This window comes from Solanum verrucosum, unplaced genomic scaffold (assembly GCF_900185275.1).
Source record: "Solanum verrucosum unplaced genomic scaffold, falcon-dt-bn FXZP01000214.1, whole genome shotgun sequence".
Lineage (NCBI taxonomy): Eukaryota > Viridiplantae > Streptophyta > Magnoliopsida > Solanales > Solanaceae > Solanum > Solanum verrucosum.
The window spans coordinates 2935139-2961552 of record NW_026020059.1 but is presented as its reverse complement, the minus strand read 5'-3'; the positions used below and the strand labels follow the sequence as shown (position 1 = coordinate 2961552).

The following is a 26414-nucleotide window of genomic DNA, read 5'->3' as shown; positions in this document are numbered from 1 at the left end:
TATATTTGTGTTCTATGTGTTAATTATATCTTTATCATTATGAAGTTGATACATAACCCTTGCTTTTGCTAAAAAAAACAATCTCAAAGTCTTTTTTATTTTTAGTTTCTGGTCATTTTAAGAAAAGAAAAAAAGGAGGCTGATTTTGCCAAAAAAAAAAACAAAACACAAACTGGTCATTTTTGCACAAAAAAATAAATCTAATCATTTTTGCAAAAAATGTAAATCTGGTCATTTTTGCAAAAAATGTAAATCTAGTCATATTTGCAAAAAATATAAATTCGATCGTCTTTTACAAAAAATGTAAATCTGATCATTTCATAAATATTGTTTTTTTAAAAATAAACATATGAAATGGTTATTGAAACAAAAATACAAAATTGGCTACTTTTGATTAGTAATTTAACTATTAGATAAAATTGACTATTTTTTGCAATTTTCTTTCCAAAAGAGAACAATGTCGCCATTTTGTATAAAATAGAAAATTTTACTAAAATAGTCATTTTTGAAATTGTATCAATATAAAAAATAAAATAAAATTAGTATGTCACTATTTGTTTTAAAAGGAGACTTAGTCTTTTTTTTAAAAAAAAAAAACTTTTTTTTCTTTTCTTTTGTTGTTTTGTCAATATATATATATATATATATATATATATATATATATATCTTTTTAAAAAAAAACATTAATTAGAATTTTCATGTCTTATGTTGCAACAAGTTCATTTATTCATTTTTTTCCCTCTCATTATTAAATAAAATTTGAGTAATTATTTATTAGTCTTTTTTCTCTTAAATAAATAAATAAATAAAATATTAAATACCACCATGTGTTCGGTTACGATCCTTGGTGTATTTTTCTAAAAGGGTCTTGTGTGCGGTTACGCTCTTAGGCCAATTATTTTTTTTAAACAAAGATTAGTGTAACTAACACGATTTTTTTTTTATCCAAAAAAATATTTTTAGTCAAACATAAGTTAATAAAATGACTGTGCTAGAACCACGGGTCTCGGGGGGTGTCTCACACCTTCCCTCCGGTTAATAGAATTTCTTACCCAATCTTAGTTTCGTAGACTAAAAAAAGAGTATTTTTCTTTAAAATTTGAAATTACCAGGTGACTTGGAACACCTATAAAACTCAATTTCAAGTGGCGACAAAAAAATAATAAAAATATATATATATATATATATATTTTTTTCCTTTATTTAATTTTTTTTTTTAAAAAAAACTCCGTCATATCCTTAACCATCGTAAAAAAAATGAAGTGGTGTGACAATCATGAACCATTATTCTCTATAAAATGGCCATCAACTCATCAGTTCAAAACACACCAAGATAGAGAGAAAAAATATTTTAGAGCAAAGTGAGGTATTCCATAGACTATACAAGAAAAATAGTGTGCGAAGAAAAATAGAGTGTAATCGATATTTTAGTAAGGTGGTAAATCAAAAGAGTGGTATTCCTTTTGAGTGTGTTGTAGTCACTTTGAGTATTATATTTGTGACTACACAGTATAAAAATTCCTTGCTATAGTAATAGCAGTTGCTCCTCTTTGCCCGTGGTTTTTTCCTTATTTAAAAGAATTTCCACATAAAATTCTTGATGTCATTGTTTTCTCATTTTATTTTCATTATTTTGACCATATATATTTTTGTGTTAGTCCACGTTTTGTCAACATCAATATCAAAATAGACAGAGCTATTGAAGGGCCTAAACGTCCAAAAGATTGCTCCATTGAAGAAAACTCCCTTACCATATTCAAAAGGATCACCCTTGATAAAATCTAAGAATCTAATAGAAGCACACATTAGATTTTACTTTATCATGAATGCATTAAATTTTAGGCCTCCAAAGGGAATAAAAACGGGGACTAGAGATGAGAGACAACTACCATAATTTGAACGTGAAGAGAGGTCTTGCTGGGAGGAGAAACAAAATATTAGTAATTATAAGGTCATCATTGCCTTCAAATTTCAGTTGTATGAAACATCTTAATATGCTTGTACGAAGCTTTTATAAAAGTCTTTACCTGAATTAGTTAATTGTCATTAGATTCAATATCGATATAGGTTAGGGACATTTACAAAGAGTGATAATTGTGTCTAAAAATATATATTTAGCGACAATTAAGCTATTATAGTTAATTAATTATATTACCGCTAAAAATTATTCTTTTAGTGAGCTTTTATCCTCGTGGCCCCTCACAATAGGTAACAATTTAGAGATATTGAGAACACAAATTAAATTATTTCAAGCGTAGATAAAATCGGAAGTGTCTTTGATTTCAAAGAAATAAGCATGAGTTATTCACATTTCATTTGATGGTCAAAGTCGTGTTAATTTGAATTTAATACCTCATAATTCTCCTGTTTCATTAACCAATTATAACCCACATCCTTTAGAGCTCTACCATAGGCACCACCTCTTTCACTGTCACTGTACAAGCTTGGCCTCAAACCCTTAAAAATGTATAGGGGCATAGCCAACCTTAAAGCTACGTATTCGGCATAACTTGGCTCAAATTCTATATTTATATTATTCAATATATATATGAATAAATTATCCACAGCCTAATAGTTTTAACTCAAATTCTATATTTATATTAAAGTAGTTAATTCAATATATATATGAATAATTTATCCACAACCTAATAGTTTTAACTCAAATTCTATACTTAACCAGAACAATTTACATATGATACATTCAAATATAACTCAAATAAATATCCCATGTTAGTAGATCTAATTTTATTAATTATAACTCTCAATCGATGTACTTGTATAATTTCACATATATAAAGCTTTAAAAACTTACAATGATTTCGAATAGATAGAAAACTGTAGTGGTAATTATTTATTAATCACAAATTCTTATTTATACAAGACTATATATATGAGAGGGAGAAATGCCTCAAATTGTATAAACGATTTCCAGAAATTGATTCAGTAAGTCGTGACCATGTGCTTATAACTAGTCAGACTTGACAATATAATGAAGGGAAAATTACGCGGTTAAGCAAATTTATACTACTTAATTAGTCATCATAGTTATAGTTTGCTATAATTACCACTCGCGATTAACATTAATCATTAATTACGTGGGCTGACTTCGAGTTTGTATAATTAGTCACGTTTGTAGAATTCGCCACATTTGTATATGATAAGTTTTATTGTTTGATGATCCTCACAAATGCAGGGACCCGGTCCTCTGCAGAGTGTTGTCGTCTAGGACAATGTGCTATACAACTGGAAAGCTGTCGTGTCAGAGGTTAATGAGGTTGTCAGCATACTGAACCAATCAGAATGGACGAGGTTGTTTGTCCAACGGTTAACAATTATTTATGGTTGATATATTCAACATGACAAACAACATATCAAATTATTCATTCAAAGAGAGAAAATTCAAGCTTCAACAAAACAACAAGGGACCTCATAGACTAACGATTTGCTTCCTGAACCTGTTGTTATTTTGATTGCTTGTATTTGTGCTTAACTAGTAGGATTCATTTCACTTTGATAGAAACGTTTCAAAACTTGTGTGAATCATTGTAAGCACATAGTTGAGGGCAACCTTGTGTCTTACAGAAAAGTCTATATTAATTAGTTAGGATTAGTATAGTGGGCAATACAGGCATTGCTTAGGCTCAGTTAAGTAATATGTGGTATTACTTAGTATTGAGATTATGAGGTTAATCTCATTGTGTGGCTGTAAACTGTGTTGGTTGTGAAGATTAGTGAAAACAGTTTGAAAATCCCGTGAGACAGGTCGTGGTTTTACTCCCTTGAGCAAGGAGGTTTCCACGTAAAGTTTTGTGTGTTCTCTTTACTTTCTGTATTTACATTTGTGCATCATTACTGTGTAAAGGACCTGGTCCCATCGTAGTTAGTGGACGAATACATTCCAACATGTGGTATCAGAGCAGCGACTTCTCTATCTGGTTAACACCAAGAGAAGAAAGATCCTGCAGGAATGGCAGCTCCACCGAGTCTAGAGGAAGGACAGTCTACCACCCGTCCACCCCGCTTCAATGGATAATTCTATGGATGGTGGAAGACACGAATGCATGATTACATCAATACAGAAGACATTGAGTTGTGGGACGTGATACTTGATGGACCATACATTCCCACCAAAGACGTAAAAGAAGGAGAACTTACAAAAGTGATCCCAAAGACCATAAGAGAATATGATGAGGCTGTCCGGAAGAAAATAGAGAAGAACTATAAAGCCAAGAAGCTGCTGGTTTGTGGAATTGGTCCTGATGAGTACAATAGGATTTTAGCTTGCGAGACTGCAAAAGAAATCTGGGACTGTTTAAAAACAGCCCACAAAGGAGCCCCCCAAGTCAAGGAGTCTAAAGTAGACATGTTGACAACCCAGTACGGGAACTTCCGCGTGAAGAAAAGAGAAACCATTTATGAGATACATACAAGGTTCACTTTTATCACAAACGAACTAAGATGCCTTGGTGAACCAATTCACCCAAGCAAACAAGTTCGAAAGGTTCTCAGAGTTCTTCCCAAATCCTGGGAAAGTAAAGTGAATGCAATCACTGAGGCAAGGGACCTAAAAGTGTTTACAATGGATGATCTGATCGGAAACTTGCAGACCTACGAGCTGAACAGGCAACGACGTTCAACTATGAAGGAAGGAAAGAAAGGGAAATCAGTAGCGTTGAAGATGTCTCAGAATGATGGGTCAAAAGAGGAGGATGAGATGGCCTACTTGACCAGGAGGTTCTAGAAGATATTCAAAAAACATTAACGAAGAAAGGGTCTACAAGCAGAGCGGCAAATGCAAATGATCTTTTCCACAAATGTGGAAAGCCTGGACATTTCATGAGGGACTGTCAAAGCCAGAAGCAGGAAACTCAGGATTGCAAACCTCGGAGAAGGGACCAGGTCCCTGACCATGCTAAAAGAAAGGCCTATGCTGATCAAGTTGTGAAGAAGGCGTTTGCAGTATGAGGAAATGCCTCTAGCGACTCTAAGGAAGAAGAAGACAGTCATGGAGACGTTTCGATAATGGCTTTCAATGATGATGAAACGGTGTTCAACTCCATATTCTCATTGATGGCAAAATCGGATGACGAAGAGAACCAGGATGAGAAGAGAGGAAGCAGTCAATGCTGGTACATGGATAGTGGCTGCTCGAAACATATGACTGGAGATACTCAAAACTTCCTCTCTTTGGAAGCACACCAGGGCGATGGTGTGTCATTTGGTGATTGGAAAAAGGGGTTTATTCTAGGTATTGGGAGAATTGGAAGATCAGTAGAACATTCTATAGACAATGTTCACTATGTGAATGGGTTGAAATATAATTTGCTAAGTATATCTCAAATCTGTGACAAAGGAAATTAAGTTAAATTTATGTCAAACAGGTGCATAGTTACTAACTGTCTTACTAACAAAGTTGTTATGCCAGCCAAATGAGTCAAAAATATGTATTTGCAGTTTTGACTCAATAGAAAGGGATAGTCTCACATGTCTAAGTGCTCAGACTGATAATGCAAATTTGTGGCACAGAAGACTAGGACATGTGAGCTCATCTTTGCTGAACAAACCTGTTGCAGGGACCTAGTTCGTGGATTGCCTAAGCTGAAACTTTCTGACAACAAAGTTTATGATGCCTGTGTAAGGGGAAAGCAAATGAGATCATCTTTCAAGCCAAAGAAAAGCATTAGCAAAACCAGACCACTAGAACTTCTCCACATGAATCTGTGTGGAATTATTAGAATTCAGAGTAGAGGAGGTAAAAAGTACATCCTAGTGATTATTGATGATTTCTCAAGATTCACCTGGAACATGTTCTTGCGGACCAAGGACTAGACAACTAGAGTACTAATCACTTTTTCTAAAGCAATTCAACTAAAGATAAATTGCAAGATTACAAGTATCAGATCATACCATGGCACAAAATTTGAAAATGCCCAAATTAAAGGCTTCTATGCTGACAATGGGATTCATCACAATTTCTTTGCTCCCAGAAATTCTCAGCAAAATGGGGTTGTGGAAAGGAAGAACAAAACCCTGGTGTTGACACCTAATTTTGATCGACCTTTAGCAATTTTGGAAACACTATTCGATTAAATACGTATTTTAAAAAAATGTTGAATTTAAAATTTTAATCAATTTTGTCTAAATAGTCATATATTTAGTATGCATACTTTATAAAAAATAATATTTTAAAATTATTAGTAAAATTCAAAATAATTCAAATGTTTTAAAAATTTTAAGTATTTTTAATTATAATTTTGTAGTATTTAAATTGGATAGCATTTCTTTTAAATTTCCTCTAAATCATTTAAATTGTAACCATTTTTATTATAATTCCTTGCAATTTTAGCCTATTCAATTCCAATCTTATTTCAATCATAGCCACCCTTTAATGTCAATTCTAGCCCTTTATTTCGATTATAGCCATTTGTCTATTCCAATTCTAGCTATTTTAATTTAATCCAAATCATGAAATAATTAATCTCGACCGTCGATCTCATCCTTTAAATCTCAGCCTCACATCTCAACATAAATCAATGGATGAGATTAAAATCCCTCATTACTTTCCTATTCTACTCTAAAAAAAAGACCAAAACCCTAAAATTAATTTTCATCTCTTCCTCCCTCTCTCTCTCTCTCAGAGCCGCCAGTCCTCCTCCCCTCTCCGGCGCCTTATCTCTCTCTCTCTCTCTCCGCTCGTCTCTTCTCCTTTTTCTCCTCTCCCCACCAGCAGCAGCAACGAGGGTGCTGCTCTTTCTCTATTCTTCTTTTTCCAGCGAAGACAACAGTTTAGCGAGGAGCAGCAGCAACCAGTGACCGGCGAACCACTAGGCAGCAGTTTCCGGTGAAGCAGCAACTCCAGCCGGACAGCAAGAAGCACTGCTGAAATCGGCGACTACTTACGACAGCAACAACGACTCCGGCAAAGCAGCAGCTCCAGCTGGAATTCGAGCCCCATTTTCTCCCTCTCCTCGTGAATGGGCAAGAAATAACAACCTCAACGACTCCGGTAAGCAAGCGGCGCGATGACGACGGATCAGTCAAGATCTGTCTGGGTTAGTCCCTCTATTAATTTTTTTTTCATCTTTTAATAATCTTTCTTACCTGTCTATCGCACTTGCAATTTATTTTTTTGCTATATGTAGGATTTCTTCTAATTTCCTGATTTCTACATGTTTGGTTACTATGATACTTGAATTAGTGTTTTGTTTTCTCTTAATTTGTTCGTAATTTGTTCGTATGTTATTCAAAATCGCCCCTTATTTTCCTCTCTTCTTGAATCTAATTTAGTTGACCTTTGATGGAAAACTTGAATTCGATTTAATTTGCCTTAATCGAATTATTCTCTTAATTAGCTTGACTAATTGTTTATCTTCTGATTATGCTGTAATTTGGGCCTTAAGTTATTTATTCCTCTAAATCAGCTTAGGGTAAGGTGAATTAGTAATTGATTCTGTTAAATGTGGTTATCTTTGATTTGACCATTTATTGAGATGTTTTGAATAAATTTTATTTATTTTTGATTGAGTTAATGACTGCTTAATTGATTCTTTTACCTTTCTTATTTGTCCTTGCTTAAGTAAATGTGTTACATAAATATTTCTTTACTTGATTTAGTGACCGTTGCTAATTAACTTTTTCTGAAATAAGTTGGCAGATTCTTACGTGTTCCTTCTTTGGCAAATCTATATTCAATTTAGGTAATAAAAAAAAGAATTGTTTAATAATTTTACTCTTATGGAAAATGTTCTAATTGATCCCCCTCCCCTTAATTATGGTTTGAATTGATTCTTACTACTCTATTTTTAGAAATTCCTACTGGTTTGGTGAATAATTTGGTTGATTTCAGTTTTGCTCCATATTTGGCAAAAAATAAATAAATTAATAAATCTGATTTGGCTCTCCTTTAAAATAAGGAATTTTTTTTAAAAAAATTAATTCTGTTTTCCTTATTTTGTCATCTTCCTAGTGACTATATAATCAGATCAATTCCCTCTCACTTGGACTCACGTTGACATATTCTAACAAAAGCATAAAGTACTCTCTACTCTAAAGATTTAAAATTGGGTGAACATTCTAAGAAGCCTCTCTGTTTGGTTTTGCTGTGTTCGGGTCTAGTATCTGGTTAAGTTTTATCTTCATTGCCGATAAATAATTCTGCATAATTGGTTAGTTTCCTTCCACTAGTTTAAATTTTGCATTGTTCGTATTTTATGTATGCTTGAAATAATAGAGGAAGCATCTGGTTTTTAGTTCCTTATCCCTATCAATGTATGATCTTATTTGTTTTATGACTCATTTGAATTTCGTGTGAATATTTGTTATGTTTCTATATAGCTATTATTATGCTATGATCTTGTGTTTGGTATTATTTTGTTTAACAGATTTTTGAACTCAAGTTCAAGACATGAAGATTCGCCTAGGGTGGGATATCGGATAGAGTTTCTTTCTGTTTAGTAGTTTATTTTGGATTATATTATGTCGTTACTATTTGCTTTTGTTCGGTTTGTAATATTTTGTATAACTCTCTAAACTCTATATATGTGATATAACTTGGCGGGGATCGTCTAAAGGGGGAGGGGATATACGTGCTAACTGTGTTTCTTTATTATTTTAAAGTGTGATTGTTATAAAAATTTGTCTATATCACTTAACCATAAAACCGGGTAAATGTGTTATAACAATGGACCTAAAAACAAGCCTTTGTGAGACTGTAATTTTATTTTATTTTTTTCATTTAATCTGAAATAAATCAATATGTGAAAAATTAAGATTTGCCTCCATGCTAAAAATGGAAATTTGCTTAAGGAATAATATTCATGCTATTATGTGTAGAGATCGATGCCTATAATTTGTTATGTTTTTAGCATATGCTACTAATTATTTTAGTAGCTTTATGTATGTTTGTTAGTCTTATATAATTAGACTATAATAACTTTTGTATGTTAAATTCAGATTCTAATAATTTTGGTGCTAATAAATTAGTCAGATGTTAATAACTCCTTATATGTTAATATTTTAGTATGAAACCCTGCCTATAGGACTAAATAAAAACATAAGATAATTTTCAGCATGTAAGTTAATCAAATACTTTAATGATTGTAGAGTTCATGCCTATAGGTTTTCTCAAATGTCTTAAATTTTCAGCATGTTCGCACCTAGAGAATCGAAATGTTGCAATGTGTTCGCATTTTAAAATCACGTTATTGAAGATTAGTTTTATTTTTATGTAATAATTGGGGTTTAGAAATCATGCCTATAAGAGCTTTAATACTTTTAATTTTCACACTTAGAAATCATGCCTATAGGTTTCTAAACATTATTGTATCTTTATATAGAGAGTATACTTTAGTTTTTGATAATAATTTCAACTTGTTCACTTAGATGTCACATCTATAGGACTTAATTAATGACACCAATAAAACTTGTTAAAATCATATCTTAAGCATGTTAAATAATTAAAATAAATATGTTGTATATTCTTTTCCAAGTGTTAACTAATTTCTGCATTTCGTATTTAGATTCTGGCTTTTTAAAATCAATTCATAAACTATTTCCAACATGTTTTAAAACTAAGATTGTTGTACATATTTGCTGCACGATTAAATCAGGCCTGTAATTAATTATCTTCTGCATTCTGAACTGTCGTTTTTAAAAATAATTTTCTTCACTAATAACCATTGCTACTGCTCTAAAAATATAATAATAATATATTATCTGCATTCTTTTTTTTAAAAAATAAAATAAAATTAGCTACTCTGCAACTACTAAATTGTTGCAAAATAAAAAGTAATTTTTAGCATTAATAATTTGCTTTTGCTTTTGCTTTTGCTTTTAAAATCTTTTCTGCCCATGCGCATTATTATAAAGTGCCCCATTTTAAGTTAATTATTTATTGAGTCAGTCTAATAAACTCTTCATTACTTGTAATAATTTCCAGCCTTTTAAAATTAATTAAATGTTATATTGAATGTTGTTACTGTCTATTTATATGCACACACTTAAGCATGAGACCCTTCACAATTACTTGTGTTTGTTAACATGTATATTAAAATTAAGAGGCCAATATGAGACTTTACGTGCTAAATGCTCGTCCAACATGTTTGACTTGGTGTCTAGGTGGGCCTATTAGGAATTTGTTTTAGTCTAAAACCTTTCTAATAGTAGTCTAATGCCTCTAGGACCTCAATAGGGGACGTTAGACACCTTTTAGAGACGTAAAACATGCGGTAGTGGGGTAGAGGTAGTTTAGGCCCTATGAATATGATGACATCAACTCAGGCTTAAAGCGACAAACCTTGGTTTTGTCTGTCCCTACACTGAAGCCTATCGAAAATAAGAAAAGTCGAGTGCTGATCCTAAAGTCCTTCAAAGTCTCCCTTTCCTTTCGGCCCTTTATCTGTTTATAATTATATTTATTTGAGGTAATTTTAATTAAATAAAAAATGACATTTTGCTTATATATTTGTCTTTCTATCTTCTCGCTATCTCTTTTAAATTTTATTTGCGTTAATTATTTAGCGTTAAGTTATCACCTAGTTTTCGCATGCTTAATTAATTAAATAAATAATTGAAATTGCCTTAATTATTTAATTTTAGTTATCACCTAGTAATTAGGTTTAATAAATAACCAAATAATAAAGTGACCTTAATTGCTACTTGTAACCCCCACATAAATTGCATGAGATATGGCCGGGACCCATATTTGTGGACCTCGAGGGATGCCTAACACCTTCCCCTCGAGGTAATTTGAACCCTTACCCTGATCTCTGGTTCGTTGACCTTAGCTAGATTTAGTTAGGTTAGATAGGTGCTCTAACGCACCTTAATTCGTTAGGTGGCGACTCTTCAATCCTCCAAAGCCCAAAAGAGCTTTTAGGTCGTGCACCAAAACCCGTTTTGCAAAAAATGGGGCGCGACAGAATGACGACTCTGCTGGAGATATTAGGTTCTTACCATTACGCATTTCATGCTTATATGAGATTTACTTGGTTATTTCATTGTTTGTTTGGTTATTAGCATGTTAAGTTGTTATTATTTTTCCTTGTTTATTTGTTTCCTTATTTACCTACTGTTTTCCATGTCCCACCCATTTCCCTTTTTCTTTATGTGTTTATTTTCATGCTTCACCTTTTTCCCTCTCCCTTATTGTTTATTTCCATGTTTCACCATTTTCCCTTTTCCTATTTGAGTATTTCCATGTTTAATCCCATCCATTTTTCCTTATTTGCTTGATCCTTTAATTTGTCTATATGTTTACTCTTTTTTATTTACGCATATATTTATTTATTTACTGCTTCCCTTAAACTGTATATATGTTACTACTTTCCACTTACATGCTAATTGTTACCGCTTTGATAATTGGCATTCCGTTCATACTTCTCCCAATTGGGACCCTCTTCCTTTTTTATTTTGTTACCGTGATGTTGTGCCTTTGCACCTCTCATAACTACTCCAATTCTCTTCAAACACCCAATTATAGAGAGTCGGCATATGCGTGGACGGAACATATAGTCTTACTACCGGGAAACCACGAGCCTTCTCGCATAGAACCCCTTTCAAGTCTGTGTCAAGCCAACTCTTAGAAAGTTTACTTAGGTAATACATGCTGCATAAGCCCTAGGTGGTTTGACCCTTGGTGTCAATCCGCATGATTAGTAGCCACCTTATCGTCTAAAGGGCCCCAACACCCTTTAGACAAATTGCATAATTATGTGTCAATGTGGTCATAATAATTAAATTAAGCCAAATTTGCCAAAATGGAGTTTAGAAATCGTTTGTTGTTTTGTTTGCAGAGTCATGGACATTTTCAACTCCTCAAACCCGCAAATGGTCGTAGATGTAAACTACAAGCTAAGGAGCTGGTGGATTGATATTAAGAGGGATCGCGAAAGAGAGATTCGTCAGCTGTTGGGCGGTCTTACCTACCTCATCTTTGTCATACCAAACCCTCACTTTATTAGGGCCATGCTAGAATTTTGGGACTCTGTGAGGATGATCTTCAAATTCTTGTATTTTGACTTGGCACCAATGATTGAGGAGATAAGTGGTTTCAATGACATGTCATACCACGAGTGTGAAATGATAGTACCATATAAGCCATCATCGAGGGAGTTTCTAAAAAGTCTGGTAATGAAGTCAAATCCAACCTTGCTTTCTCTAGACCTTGGGTGGATTCACTTCGACTTTCTGTATTCACGCTTTGGCCGAGATGATAGTTATTACTCTTTTATTGATGAGTTTGAATGCTCCGTCGAAGAATGGGAAACATATCGCCTAAATGCCTGCCATTGCCCTATTAGGGTCCCTGTTTTTTCCTAAGATAAGGGGAAGGATTGACACACGCTTGGGTTATGTGGTTCGAGATTTAGCCCAAAGAGAGGGCAAACTTTGGAAAACCCTAGTACCTATGATCTTGGTGAAAATAATGAGGAGTCTGTCAGCATGCGTCGATGGTCAAATATTTTTCGAGGGATGCAACCTTTTGCTGCAATTATGGGCTATTGAACACTTCTACATACGGTCTGATGTGGTAGACATTTTTCTTGGTTATGGCAACAAGATTGATAATCATCCAAGAAGAATGATAGCTTTCACTGCCCCTGTAGGATTCGTAGAGTGGCAGATATTCTTGACAGAGCTCGAGAGCTACCGCATCCAATGGAAGCTCCATTGGTTGTCCACCCCTCATGCAATAGTAAGAGGCGATGACCGATACTTCATTGAGCTCATTGGCTTAAAAGGCGTACAACTATACACTCATCTTCGAGTACTCCGCCAATTTGGGCGAACTCAGGTAATACCACTCCGGTCTGACATGGAGCAGTTTAAGTATGAATTTGGATTAGATAAACCCCAAGTCCACATCATACTTCGAAGATGGAAGCGAGTGTTAACCATTCCTATGGGTGCACGACAGGCCTTATGCACACGTGAGTATTACATATGGATCCTAAAAGAGGTCAAAGACAGAGATGTGAGAGAGGAAGGATACTATGGGCTCACTGATGAAAGAGAAAACATATGGGCACACAACGTGTTGAAGAACAAGAATGAAATCACTCCATGTACAATAAGTCAATTGGTGCCAAGCTCTTGGAACCAATTTCTTCAAGATTTTCAGAATTTAGGATGACTTTCCCATTTGTTACCCCGTTCCCTTAGTTTATTTCCGTTTTTCATTTTTCAATTATGATGTATTGTTCGAATTTTATAATAAATAAAGATCGCTTTTATTTCACTAACTCAAAACTCCAATTGGAAAATAAGGTCTGAATTAATTATTGTGCATCACTTATATGTCATCTTAGGCCTACCTCTGGCTCAACGAGGCTCTTTGCATTTAGGGCGTTTATCTTAAAACAATGTGTTTGTTATCTCAATTTATGCAACGCTCTAACTTGGGTTTTCTTTTGCTTTTATTTTTACCCTTCCCCAATGGTTGATCTGTAGACCATGGTTTACCATACGCGATCAAATGACGCTCTTCCTTTTCTTCCAAATGAGAACCACAAAGGGAAGAGGAAAGCGACTAATGAGAAGGTTATGAGTAAGACAATCGAAAAGAAGCATCCTTCAGACGAGTTGGTCTCAAGCTTGCAAAAGAAAATAAATGAATTAGAAGAAGAAGTGTCTAATATGGGCGGGTGGGCCAAGATGTTACTCTCTGTCGATCCCACTCTAGAGACAAACATAGATAAGTCGTTTGTCACAAGTCAAGCCACTCTCCAAGATAACCCTCCACTCACTCACCCTATTTCACATCCTCCACCAACTTACCCCACTTCTCAAAGTCAACCATGCTCCATTCAAATGCCTCTAGAGAACACTCACATTTCAAATTACCCATATCCTCCTCAATATCATGCTTATGGTTCCAGACCTCCATATCTTACTCCAAGCCTACCGAGTCCTCCCTTACAAGCTCCTTAATATCAAACACCTCTACACCAAGTCCCTTGGTAATGTGCGCCACTTCAAATGCCTCAATATCAAATGCCTCCATCCCAAAGGCCTCCTCTACATTATCAAAAGCCTACTTATCCTGTTCACAATGTCAAAACCCTCACTTAAAAACATATGCACAAAAATCTATTCAATGTGGAGAAGAGGCCCATCAAAATTTACACTCCTTTGACTGAGTCCATGGATAAATTTTATGAAAAGTTGAGGATTGTTGGTCACATCGCCCCTGTCAGTGAAATAAGGATGAACACGTGGAAGGTGGATTGAAATTTCTAAGGTTTGCGCTTACCACTCAGGAATGAAAGGACATACCATAGAAGAATGTCATGATTTGAAAGACAAGATCCAGCAATTGATTGATACCAAGATCATATGCTTGGAGAACTTTGCACCAAAGAAATCCCAACAGAAAACATGTTGAAGGTCATTTGAAGCACTTTCCAATAAAGGTTTTTGCCATTTAAGCTTAAATTCTCTATATTCATGTTCCGTCAAGTTCTGACAAGGACGGTATCCATGTTAGCATATGGGCAATAAAGTTTGGTCAGAATCTATCTTTTGGTTGTTGTTGTATGCTCTGTTTAATGTCTTGAATTTTGCTCTTTGTATTTGGAACTACGTCAGACCTGATTCCCGTTTAAGAGAGAATACGTAGGCGCTCCTTTGGAGTTCGGCCTTATCATAATAAAAATCTCATTTTCCCCCTTGTGTAACTGGGGCAGAATTTTTTAAAGGGTCTCAAAAAATTCTTCAAAGAGCATTCTCCTTGCTAAATCTTGATAGTGGGGAAGAATTTTTGAAAGGGTTTCAAAAATTCCTTCAAAAACATATTTTCTCTCAAATCAAGACTGGGGCAGAAATTTTTTGAGATCCTCTCAAAAATTCACAACAATCAAGCTACAATCTACATCAAAAATCAGAATAGCAGAAGTTCTACACTGGGGCAGAAAATTTTGAGGGGACCTCAAAATTTTTGACAACACTTCAAAAGACATTCTAGCAGATGTCAAAGGAGCATGCTATGTCGAATCAGGGATACAAATCAACCTCCCCTTAACTAACTATTTTTCTTTGAATGCACAAAAGACATGTACATGTACAAGAAGCAACTTCAACACTACTTGAATGATCAATGTGCCGATATATCTGACAAATCGCTAATCAATGGCGAAGGACCATACTCATCTATACTGATCTCAATCACCAGTCAAATGGCATACTATCCTTCCAACAGTATGAAGGATCAAGTTATATTGAGCCCGACAATCGCCAGTCAAATGGCATTTTTTCCTTCCGACATGATGAATGACCAAATTACTCTATACTGAGCCTAAATCGCCAGTCAAATGGCATATTGTCCTTCTAACGTGATGAAGGACCAAATTACTCTATACTGAGCCTAAATCGCCAGTCAAATGGCATACTATCCTTCCGACAGGATGAATGACCAAGTTATTTTGAGCTCAACAAATCGCAATAAACGGCGCCCTATCCTTCTAACTATCCTTCTAACATGAGTGAAAGACCAAGTTATTTTGAGCCCGATAGATCGCTAATTATTGGTATATCTTTCCAATCAGACGAAAGAATCAAGCTACTTTATATCAAGCCGGACAAATCAACATTCAACTGCACCCACTCCTTACAATAGGACGAAGGGTCAAATCTACAATATTCCGAATTCGTCAACAAATGACACTCAATCCTTTCAATAAGACGAAGGTCCATGCCTCCAATCAACTATTGCATGTGCCCGAAGATTACATTATGCCCGAGATTGCATTGTGCCCGAGATCTGTATATGCCCCAGAATTGCATCATCTGCATGTGCCCGAGATTGCATCGTGCCCGAGATTGCATTGAGCCCGAGATTGCATTGTGCCCGATGTTGCATGTGCCCGAGAATTGCATCATCTGTATGTGCCCGAAGATTGCATTATGCCCGATATTACATGTACCCGAGAATTGCATTGTGCCCGATATTGCATATGCCCGAGAATTGCATTGTGCTCGAAGATTGCATTGTGCCCGAGATATGCATGTGCCTGAGAATTACATATTGCATGTGCGCGAAGATTGCATTGTGCGTGAAGATTGCATTGTGCCCGAAGATTGCATTGTGCCCGCTATTGCATGTGCCCGAGATTGCATTATGCCCGAGATTACATTGTGCCCGAGATCTGCATGTGCTTGAGAATTACATTATCTGCATGTGCCCGAGATGCATTGTGCCCGAGGTTGCATTGTGCCCGATATTACATGTGCCCGAGATTGCATTGTGCTTGAGAATTGCATATGTCTGAATAAACTCCAAACACGCTACAAGTATCAACAGATGCCCGAATTACAGATACGCTTTCTCATCAGATCCTTTGCTCTTATACTGAAAATCTCTATGACATGCTTTTCTCGCTACTCTAATCTTATCCATTCAAGCCAATTTTGTTCCCGTTCGAATATCGTAGCACTCTTTCAATTTTTAGGAGTTTCGTTCGCTCTTAAATCTAGAACTACACACGATCTGATTCTCGTATAACCAAAGATATGTAGGCGGCTTAATAACAAAGTCTCGGTCGTACCATTTTTCAACTCTACGTCATTTCAATTGATCCCACTGACATCTCTCGTCGGTCGGACAAAATCGGCTACTAAGTCAACGTTGGTTGCCCGACAATTCATCCTTCATTCTCAAGCAACCAAGGGGCAGCTGTTGACACCCAGTTTTGACCGACCTTTAGCAATTTTGGAAACGCCCCATTTTTCGCAAAACAGGTTTTGGTGCACGACCTAACAACTCTTTTGCGCTTTGGAGGATTGAAGAGTCACCACCTAACGAATTAAGGTGCGTTAGGGCACCTATCTAACCTAATTAAATCTAGCTAAGGTCAACGAATCAGAGATCAGGGTAAAGGTTCAAATTACCTCGAGGGGAAGGTGTTAGGCATCCCTCGAGGTCCACAAATATGTGTCCCGGCCGTATCTCATGCAATTTATGTGGGGGTTACAAGTTGCAATTAAGGTCACTTCATTATTTGGTTATTTATTAAACATAATTACTAGGTGATAACTAAAATTAAATAATTAAGGTCATTTCAATTATTTATTTAATTAATTAAGCATGCAAAAACTAGGTGATAACTTAATGCTAAATAATTAACGCAAATAAAATTTAAAAGAGATAGCGAAAAGCTAGAAAGACAAATATATAAGCGAAATGTCATTTTTTATTTAATTAAAATTACCCCAAATAAATATAATTATAAACAGATAAAGGGACGAAAGGAAAGGGAGACTTTGAAGGACTTTAGGATCAGCACTCGACTTTTCTTTATTTTCGATAGACTTCCGTGTAGGGACAGAAAAAACCAAGGTTTGTCGCTTTAAGCCTGAGTCGATGTCATCATATTCATAGGGCCTGAACTACCCCTACCCCACCACCGCATGCTTTACGTCTCTAAAATGTGCCTAACGTCCCCGCTTAAGGTCCAAGAGGCATTGAACTACTATTAGGAAGGTTTTAGACTGAAATAAACTCCTAATAGGCCCACCTAGACACCAAATCAAACATGTTGGACGAACATTTAGCACGTAAAGTCTCATATTGACCTCTAAATTTTAATATACATATTAACAAACACAAGTAATTGTGAAGGGTCTCATTCTTAAGTGTGTGCATATAAATAGACAGTAGCAACATTCAATATAACATTTAATTAATTTTAAAAGGCAGGAAATTATTACAAGTAATGAAGAGTTTATTAGACTGACTCAATAAATAATTAACTTAAAATGGGGCACTTTATAATAATGCGAATGGGCAGAAAAGATTTTAAAAGCAAAAGCAAAAGGAAATTATTAATGCTGAAAATTACTTTTTATTTTGCAACAATTTAGTAGTTGCAGAGTAGCTAATTTTATTTTTTTTAAAAAGAATGCAGATAATATATTATTATTATAATTTTAGAGCAGTAGCAATAGTTATTAGTGAAGAAAATTATTTTTAAAAATGGCAGTTCAGAATGCAGAAGATAATTAATTCCGGGTCTGATTTAATCGTGCAGCAAATATGTACAACAATCTTAGTTTTAAAACATGTTGGAAATAGTTTATGAATTGATTTTTAAAAGGCAGAACCTAAATATGAAATGCAGAAATTAGTTCACACTTGGAAAAGAATATACAACATGTTTATTTTAATTATTTATCATGCTTAAGATATGATTTTAACAAGTTTTATTGGTGTCATTAATTAAGTCCTATAGACGTGACATCTAAGTGAACAAGTTGAAATTATTATCAAAAACTAAAGTATACTCTCTATATAAAGATACAATAATGTTTAGAAATCTATAGGCATGATTTCTAAGTGTGAAAATTAAAAGTATTAAAGCTCTTATAGGCATGATTTCTAAACCCCGATTAATACATACAAATAAAACTAATCTTCAATAACGTTATTTTAAAATGCGAACACATTGCAACATTCTGATTCTCTAGGTGCGAACATGCTGAAAATTTAAGACATTTGAGAAAACCTATAGGCTTGAACTCTACAATCATTAAAGTATTTGATTAAGTTACATGCTGAAAATTATCTTATATTTTTATTTAGTCTTATAGGCATGGTTTCATACTAAAATATTAACATATAAGGAGTTATTAACATCTGACTAATTTATTAGCACCAAAATTATTAGAATCTGAATTTAACATACAAAAGTTATTATAGTCTAATTATATAAGACTAACAAACATACATAAAGCTACTAAAATAATTAGTAGCACATGCTAAAAACATAACAAATTATAGGCATAGATCTCTACACATAATAGCATGAATATTATTCCATAAGCAAATTTCCGTTTTTAGCATGGAGGCAAATCTTAATTTTTCACATATTGATTTATTTCAGATTAAATGAAAAAAATAAAATAAAATTATAGTCTCACAAAGGCTTGATTTTAGGTCGATTGTTATAACACATTTACCCGGTTTTATGGTGAAGCTATATAGACAATTTTTTATAACAATCACACTTTAAAATAATAAAGAAACACAGTTAGCACATATATCCCTCCCCCTTTAGATGATCCCCTCAAGTTATATCACATATATAGAGTTTAGAGAGTTATACAAAATATTACAAACCGAACAAAAGCAAATAGTAACGACAAAATATAATCCAAAATAAACTACTAAATAGAAAGAAACTCTATCCGATATCCCACCCTAGGGGACTCTTCATGTCTTGAACTTGAGTTCAAAAATCTATTAAACAAAATAATACCAAATACAAGATCATAGCATAATAATAGCTATATAGAAACATAACAAATATTCACATGAAATTCAAATGAGTCATAGAACAAATAAGATCACACATTGATAGGGATAAGGAAATAAAAACCAGATGCTTCCTCTATTATTTCAAGCATACATAAAATACGAACAATGCAAAATTTAAACTAGTGGAAGGAAACTAACCAATTATGCAGAATTATTTATCGGCAATGAAGATAAAACTTAATCAGATACTAGACTGAACACATCAAAACCAAATAGAGAGGCTTCTTAGAATGTTCACCCAATTTTAAATCTTTAGAGTAGAGAGTACTTTATGATTTTGTTAGAATATGTCAACGTGAGTCCAAGTGAGAGGGAATTGATCTGATTATATAGTCACTAGGAAGACGACCAAATAAGGAAAACAGAATAAATCTTTTAAAAAAAAATTCCTTATTTTAAAGGAGAGCCAAATCAGATTTATTAATTTATATATTTTTTGCCAAATATGGAGCAAAACTGAAATCAGCCAAATTATTCACCAAACCGGTAGGAATTTCTAAAAATAGAGTAGTAAGAATCAATTCAAACCATAATTAAGGGGAGGGGGATCAATTAGAACATTTTCCATAAGAGTAAAATTCTTAAACAATTCTTTTTTTTATTACCTAAATTGAATATAGATTTGCCAAAGAAGGAACACGTAAGAATCTGCCAACTTATTTCAAAAATAGTTAATTAGCAACGGTCACTAAATCAAGTAAAGAAATATTTATGTAACACATTTACTTAAGCAAGGACAAATAAGAAAGGTAAAAGAATCAATTAAGCAGTCATTAACTCAATTAAAAATAAATAAAATTTATTCAAAACATCTCAATAAATGGCCAAATAAAAGATAACCACATTTAACAGAATCAATTATCAATTCACCTTACCATAAGCTGATTTAGAGGAATAAATAACTTAAGGCCCAAATTACAGCATAATTAGAAGATAAACAATTAGTCAATCTAATTAAGAGAATAATTCGATTAAGGCAAATTAAATCGAATTTAAGTTTTCCATCAAAGGTCCACGAAATCAGATTCAAGAAGAGAGAAAAATAAGGGGGGATTTTGAATAACATACGAACAAATTACGAACAAATTAAGAGCAAACAAAACACTAATTCAAGTATCATAGTAACCAAACATGCAGAAATCAGGAAATTAGAAATAATCCAACATAGAGCAAAAAAATAAATTGCAAGTACTATAGACAGGTTAGGAAGATTATGAAAAGATTTTTTGAATAAATTAATAGAGGGACTAACCCAGACAGATCTTGACCGATCCGTCGTCATCGCGCCACTTGCTTACCGGAGTCGTTGAGGTTGTTATTTCTTGCCCATTCACGAGGAGAGGGAGAAAATGGGGCTCGAATTCCAGCTGGAGCTGCTGCTTTGCCGGAGTCGTTGTTGCTGTCGTAACTAAAGGTCGGTTTCAGCTGTGCTTCTTGCTGTCCGGCTGGAGCTGCTGCTGGTTGCTGTTCGGCTGGAGTTGCTGTTGTTGTTGTCCGGCTAGAGCTGCTGCTTCGCCGAAAACTGCTGCCTGGTGGTTCACCCGTCGCTGGTTGCTGCTGCTCCTCACTGGATTGCTGTCTTCGCTGGAAAAAGGAGAATAGAGGAAGAGCAGCAACGCCGTTGCTGCTGCTGGTGGGGAGAGGAGAGAAAGGAGAAGAGACGGGCGGAGAGAGAAAAAGGGAGATAGGGCGCCAGAGCGGGGAGGAGGACTGGCGGCTCTGAGAGAGAGAGAGGGAGGAAGAGATGAAAATTAATTTTAGGGTTTTGGTCGTTTTTTTAGAGTAGAATAGGAAAGTAATGAGGGATTTTAATCTCATCCATTGATTTATGTTGAGATGTGAGGCTGAGATTTAAAGGATGAGATCGACGGTCGGGATTAATAATTTCATGATTTGGATTAAATTAAAATGGCTCGAACTTGAATAGACAAACGGCTATAATCGAAATAAAGGGCTAGAATTGACATTAAAGGGTGGCTATGGTTGAAATAAGATTGGAATTGAATAGGCTAAAATTGCAAGGAATTATAATAAAAATGGTTACAATTTAAATGATTCTGAGGAAATTTAAAAGAAATGCTATCCAATTTAAATACTACAAAATTATAATTAAAAATACTTAAAATTTTTAAAACATTTGAATTATTTTGAATTTTACTAATAATTTTAAAATATTATTTTTTTATAAAGTATGCATACTAAATATATGACTTTTTAAACAAAATTGATTAAAATTTTAAATTCAACATTTTTTTTAAAATACGTATTTAATCGAATAGCGTTTCCAAAATTGCTAAAGGTCGGTCAAAATTGGGTGTCAACAGCTGCCCCTTGGTTGCCTGAGAATTAAGGATGAATTGTCGGGCAACTAACGTTGACTTAGTAGCCAATTTTGTCCGACCGACGAGAGATGTCAGTGGGATCAATTGAAATGACGTAAAGTCGAAAAATGGTACGACCGAGACTTTGGTATTAAGCCGCCTACATATTTCTAGTTATACGAGAATCAGATCATGTGTAGTTCTAGATTTAAGAGCAAACGAAAGTCCTAAAAATTGAAAGAGTGCTACGATATTCGAACGGGAACAAAATTAGCTTGTATGGATAAGATTAGAGTAGCGAGAAAAGCATGTCATAGAGATTTTCAGTTTAAGAGCAAACGATCTAATGAGAAGCAGTACTATAAGTAGCCAAGAGTTAAAACGGTAATATGAGTAGCGAATAATTTGATAGGGCCTTTGTTGCGATAGACGTAAGCATGATAATTGTAGCCGAGAGGGAGATTGATCTCGCCTACAAAATGTCAGTCTCTGCAAATCTGTAGCTTGTAATTTATTAGAGTAAATATATCAAACAAACGATAAAGGTAAACATGATGCAATTTCCCATATCGACAATGATATTTGTCATAAGACTATGAAAATGATGTCTTAGGCTATGATGTCTAGGGCCATGATACGCAAAAATTATATCCTCAGGTCATGAAAATGTTGTCTGAGGGCCATGAAAATGATGTCTTTAGACTATGATACCTTTGGATCTTAATAAGCAGAAAGTAAATCCTTAGGCCATGATATGATGTCCGCAGGCCATGAAAAATGATGCCTTTAGACCATGACGCCTTAGGAATATGAGCAATGGGTAAAGAAAGCGTATATGTAATTCGGGCATCTGTTGATACTTGTAGTTTGTTTGGAGTTTATTCGGACATATGCAATTCTCGAGCATAATGCAATCTCGGGCACATGCAATATCGGGCACAATGCAACCTCAGGCTCAATGCAATCTCGGGCACATGTAGATGATGTAATTCTCGAGCACATGCAGATCTCAGGCACAATGTAATCTCGGGCATAATGCAATCTCGGGCACATGCAATATCGGGCACAATGCAATCTTCGGGCACATGCATATCTCGGGCACATTGTAATCTCGGGCACAATGCATATCTCGGGCACATGCATATCTCGGGCACATGCAATATCGGGCACAATGCAATTCTCGGGCACATGCAATATCGGGCAGAATGCAATTCTCGGGCATATGCAATATCGGGCATAATGCAATCTTCGGGCACATACAGATGATGCAATTCTCGGGCACATGCAACATCGGACACAATGCAATCTCGGGCTCAATGAAATCTCGGGCATGATGCAATCTCGGGCTCAATGCAGATGATGCAATTCTCTAGCACATGCAGATCTCGGGCACAATGCAATCTCGGGCATAATGCAATCTTCGGGCACATGCAATAGTTGATTGGAGGCATAGACCTTCGTCTTATTGAAAGTATTGAGTGTCATTTATTGACGAATTCGGAATATTATAGCTTTGACCCTTCATCATATTGTAAGGAGTGGGTGCAGTTGAATGTTGATTTGTCGGGCTTGATATAAAATAGCTTGATTCTTCCGTCTGATTAGAAAGATGTACCAATAATTAGCGATCTATCGGGATCAAAATAACTTGGTGCTTCATTCATGTTAGAAGGATAGTTAGAAAGATAGGGCGCCGTTTATTGGCGATTTGTCGAGCTCAAAATAACTTGGTCCTTCAACCTGTCGAAAGGATAGTATTCCATTTGACTGGCGATTTAGGCTCAGTTTAGAGTAATTTGGTCCTTTATCACGTCGGAAGGACAATATGCCATTTGACTGGCGATTTAGGCTCAGTATAGAGTAATTTGGTCATTCATCACGTCGGAAGGAAAACATGCCATTTGACTGGCGATTGTCGGGCTCAAAATAACTTGATCCTTCATACTGTTGGAAAGATAGTATGCCATTTATCTGGTGATTGAGATCAGTATAGATGAGTTTGGTCCTTCGCCATTGATTAGCGATTTGTCGAATATATCGGCACATTGATCCTTCAAGTAGTGTTGAAGTTGCTTCTTGTACATGTACCTGTCTTTTTTGCATTCAAAGAAAAATAGTTAGTTAAGGGGAGGTTGATCTGTATCCCTGATTCGACGTAGCATGCTCCTTTGACGTCTGCTAGAATGTCTTTTGAAGTGTTGTCAAAAATTTTGAGGTCCCTTCAAAATTTTATGCCCCAGTGTAGAACTTCTGCTAGAATGTCTTTTGAAGTGCTTTCAAAAATTCTGCCCCAGTATCGAGATTTAGCAAGGAGAATGCTCTTTGAAGAATGTTTTGAGACCCTTTCAAAAATTCTGCCCCAGTTACACAGTTCAAGGGGAAAAATGAGATTTTTATTATAATAAGGCCGAACTCCAAAGGAGCGCCAACGTATTCTTTCTTAAACGAGAATCAGGTCTGACGTAGTTCTAAATACAAAGAGCAAAATTCTAGACATTAAACAGAGCATATAACAACAACCAAAAGATAGATTCTGACCAAACTTTATTGCCCATATGCTAACATGGGTACCGTCCTTGTCAGAACTTGACGGAACATGAATGTAGAGAACTAAGCTTAAATGGCATAAACCTTTATTGGAAAGTGCTTCAAATGACCTTCAACATATTTTCTGTTGGGATTTCTTTGGTGCAAAGTTCTCCAAGCATATGATCTTGGTATCAATCAATTGCTGGATCTTGTCTTTCAGATCACGACATTCTTCTATGGTATGTCATTTCATTCCTGAGTGGTAAGCGCAAACCTTAGAAATTTCAATCCACCTTCCACGTGTGTTCATCCTTATTTCACTGACAGGGGCGATGTGACCATCAATTCTCAACTTTTCATAGAATTTATCCATGGGCTCAGTCAAAGGAGTGTAAATTTTGATGGGCCTCTTCTCCACGTTGAATAGATTTTTGTGAATATGTTTTTGAGTGAGGGTTTTGAAATTGTGAACATGATAAGTATGCTTTTGATATGGTAGAGGAGGTCATTGGGATGGAGGCATTTGATATTGAGGCATTTGAAGTGGCGCACAATACCAAGGGACTTGGTGTAGAAGTGTTTGATTTTGAGGAGCTTGTAAGGGAGGACTCGATAGGCTCGGAGTAAGATATGGAGGTCTGGAACCATAAGCATGATATTGAGGAGGATATGGGTAATTTGAAATGTGAGTGTTCTCTAGAGGCATTTGAATGGAGCATGGTTGACTTTGAGAAGTGGGGTAAGTTGGTGGAGGATGTGAAATAGGGTGAGTGAGTGGAGGGTTATCTTGGAGAGTGGCTTGACTTGTGACAAACGACTTATCTATGTTTGTCTCTAGAGTGGGATCGACAGAGAGTAACATCTTGGCCCACCCGCCCATATTAGACACTTCTTCTTCTAATTCATTTATTTTCTTTTGAAAGCTTGAGACCAACTCGTCTGAAGGATGCTTCTTTTCGATTGTCTTACTCATAACCTTCTCATTAGTCACTTTCCTCTTCCCTTTGCGGTTCTCATTTGGAAGAGAAGGAACAGCGTCATTTGATCGCGTATGGTAAATCATGGTCTACAGATAAACCATTGGGGAAGGGTAAAAATAAAAGTAAAAGCAAAAGAAAACCCAAGTTAGAGCGTTGCATAAATTGAGATAATAAACACATTGTTTTAAGATAAACGCCCTAAATGCAAAGAGCCTCATTGAGCCAGAGGTAGGCCTAAGACGACATATAAGTGATGCACAATAATTAATTCAGACCTTATTTGCCAATTGGAGTTTTGAGTTAGAGAAATAAAAGAGATCTTTATTTATTATAAAATTCGAACAATACATCATAATTGAAAAACGAAAAACTGAAATAAACTAAGGGAAAGGGGTAACAAATGGGAAAGTCATCCTAAATTCTGAAAATCTTGAAAATATTGGTTCCAAGAGCTTAGCGCCAATTGACTTCTTGTACATGGAGTGACTTCATTCTTGATCTTCAACATGTTGCGTGTCTATATGTTTTCTCTTTCATCAGTGAGCCCATAGTATCCTTCCTTACTCACATCTCTGTCTTTGATCTCTTTTAAGATCCATATGTAATACTCACGTGTGCATAAGACTTGTCGTGCACCCATAGGAATGGTTAACACTCGCTCCCATGTTTGAAGTATGATGTGGACTTGGGGTTTATCTAATCCAAATTCATACTTAAACTGCTCCATGTCAGACCGGAATGGTATTACCTGAGTTCACCCAAATTGGCGGAGTACTCGAAGAGGAGTGTATGGTTGTACGCCTTTTGAGACAATGAGCTCAATGAAGTATTGGTCATCGCCTCTTACTATTGCATGAGGGGTGGACAACCAATGGAGCTTCAATTGGATGCGGTAGCTCTCGAGCTCTGTCAAGAATATCTGCCGGTCTACGAATCCTACAGGGGCAATGAAAGCTACCATTCTTCTTGGATGATTATCAATCTTGTTGCCATAACCAAGAAAAATGTCTACCACATCAGACCGTAGGTAGAAGTGTTTAATAGCCCATAATTGCAGCAAAAGGTTGCATCCCTCGAAAAACATTCGACCATCGACGCATGCTGACAGACTCCTCATTATTTCTGCCAAGATCATAGGTACTAGGGTTTTCCTAGGTTTGCCCTCTCTTTGGGCTAAATCTCGAACCACATAAGCCAAGCGTGTGTCAATCCTTCCCCTTATCTTAGGAAAAACCAGGGACCCTAATAGGGCAATGGCAAAGGCATTTAGGCGAT

General features: G+C 35.4%; 2 protein-coding genes across 2 annotated transcripts in view; both read left to right on the top strand.

The window, feature by feature from the left end:
- LOC125823308 (26S proteasome regulatory subunit RPN13) overlaps positions 1 to 26414 on the top strand; it is a 406586-nt gene that overhangs the window by 366798 nt on the left and 13374 nt on the right. The window lies entirely within an intron of this gene.
- The window catches only part of LOC125823287 (alpha-aminoadipic semialdehyde synthase-like), a 120526-nt gene continuing 106093 nt past the window's right edge, over positions 11982 to 26414 (top strand). Inside the window, exon 1 of the mRNA XM_049502678.1 lies at positions 11982 to 11985. The gene's annotated coding sequence lies outside the window, so the exon portion shown is untranslated. The remainder of the gene's footprint in view (positions 11986 to 26414) is intronic.